The 2260-nt window shown below is 41.3% G+C and overlaps 1 pseudogene; it reads right to left on the reverse strand.

Moving 5' to 3' along the window:
• Positions 1–482: 482 nt before the first annotated feature.
• On the reverse strand, positions 483–1609 carry LOC117800887 (annotated as a pseudogene).
• Between the last annotated feature and the right edge of the window lie 651 nt (positions 1610–2260).

Below are 2260 nucleotides of genomic sequence, written 5' to 3' on the forward strand. Positions count from 1 at the left end.
GTTTTTGATGTAAAGTTCCATGATTCATTAGTTGCGTATAACACCCAGTGCACCATGCGATAAGTGCCCTCCCTTCTACCCATCACCCAGCCTATCTCATTCCCCCACCCCCCTCTGCTCTGAAGCCCTCAGTTTGTTTCTCAGAGTCCATAGTCTCTCATGCTTCATTCCCCCTCTGATAACCCCCCTTTCTTTATCTCTTTCTTCTCCTACTGATCTTCCTAGTTCTTATGTTCCATAGATGAGAGAAACCATATGAAAATTCTAAATAAAAAGTNTAAATAAAAAGTAGGAAATAGAAACAAAAAGCACAGGATGAAGAAAGAGAATCTAAATATCAATAAGGTCCATTCTTTGTCTTGAATTATTATAATTAATCTTTCAGTCAAGTTAATCCACCCTCCCCATGGGTAAAAATGATCATAGTGATTCCATTTATAATTGTGTAGAGACCAGGCTACAGTAGTTACAGTTGTGTGTGCTTACTTTGTTTCCCAAAAAAGAACATTTCTAACGACTGTAGAAACCTGTCCAGGCTTCAGATACCGACTCTTCAGTTTTGACATAGCTGCCTTCACTACTTTGTTCCTCAGAGTGTAGATAACTGGGTTTAAAATGGGAGTAAAGATGGTGTAAAACACAGCAAGGACTTTGTCAGCAGAGTAACTGCCGAAGGGCCACACATAGATGAAGATGCATGGTCCAAAGAACAGTATGAGCACAGTGATATGAGCAGTCAGTGTGGAGCAGGCCTTTGCCATGCTAGCAGAGGAATGGTTCCTGACTGTGATAAGTATCACAGTGTAGGAGACCACCAAGAGAAGAAAGGAACNCTGCAACTATAACCAGGCTGACAACATAAGTGTCTATGCAGGCCAGCTTGGTCACTAGAGGGAGGTCACAGAAAAAATTGTCTCCCTGATTCGGGCCACAAAAAGGCAAGTTAACAGTAAATGCCAACTGGCTAGTAGTGTGGATGAAACCCACAANTGGCACTGCCTGCAACTATAACCAGGCTGACAACATAAGTGTCTATGCAGGCCAGCTTGGTCACTAGAGGGAGGTCACAGAAAAAATTGTCTACCTGATTCGGGCCACAAAAAGGCAAGTTAACAGTAAATGCCAACTGGCTAGTAGTGTGGATGAAACCCACAAGCCAGGAGATGAGAACAAGAATAATACACACGTGGCGGCTCATTATCGTCATGTAGTGGAGAGGTTTACATATAGCAACATAACGGTCATAAGCCATGGATACAAGGAGCACCATTTCACTGCCAGTGAAAAGGTGAACACAGAAAATCTGGGCCAGGCAGGCATCAAAAGAAATAGTCTTGTGCTCAACCAGAAAGTCTGCAATCATTTTGGGGGTAGCAAAAGAGGCAACACATATATCTATAAAAGAGAGGCTTGTGAGCAGAAAGTACATGGGGGTGTGAAGGCGGGAGTCTGAGGTTACCGTGAAGATGATGAGAACATTTCCCAGCAGTATTGCTAGGTAACGTAGTGAAAATATGAGAAACAAGAAAGGTTGGAGCTCCTTGGAATTAGAGAGCCCCAGCAACAGAAACTTGGTCACCCTGGAATGATTTGTTTCATTCATTGACTTTGGAAGGAAATTATCTTTTTTTAAAAAAAGATTTTATTTATTTATTTGACAGAGATAGAGACAGCCAGCGAGAGAGGGAACACAAGCAGGGGGAGTGGGAGAGGAAGAAGCAGGCTCATAGCAGAGGAGCCCGATGTGGGGCTCGATCCCACAATGCCGGGATCACGCCCTGAGCTGAAGGCAGATGCTTAACCGCTGTGCCACCCAGGCGCCCCATGGAAGGAAATTATCTTGTTACCTGAATAGGAGAGAGACAAAGATCAATCAGTGAGCATGGCTTTCATTTCATTTCCCACTTCCCTCCTTAGATGTTCTAATTTCTACTTATATTTATGTATCTGAATTTTCATGCATCATTAAAAATTATATAGCCAGCATAATAACAATAATAAAGAGGGATGGATGGGAGAGTTGTTGAGGAGATGTTTGACATTGGTATATCCAGGTATATGAATTTGAGAAATGTGATCTACTTACTTTATAAATGAAATTGAAAATCTGAAATATTTTCTTGACATTATAGAAATCCAGTCTAAGAAATTACNCCTTGACATTATATAAATCCAGTCTAAGAAATTACAGAGCCAAAATCTGAATCAGTTGGTTTTTTTTTTTACAAACTACGTTACAGTTTTTGAATGGCTAACACAG

Source organism: Ailuropoda melanoleuca, unplaced genomic scaffold (assembly GCF_002007445.2).
Source record: "Ailuropoda melanoleuca isolate Jingjing unplaced genomic scaffold, ASM200744v2 unplaced-scaffold8687, whole genome shotgun sequence".
In the NCBI taxonomy this organism is placed as follows: domain Eukaryota; kingdom Metazoa; phylum Chordata; class Mammalia; order Carnivora; family Ursidae; genus Ailuropoda; species Ailuropoda melanoleuca.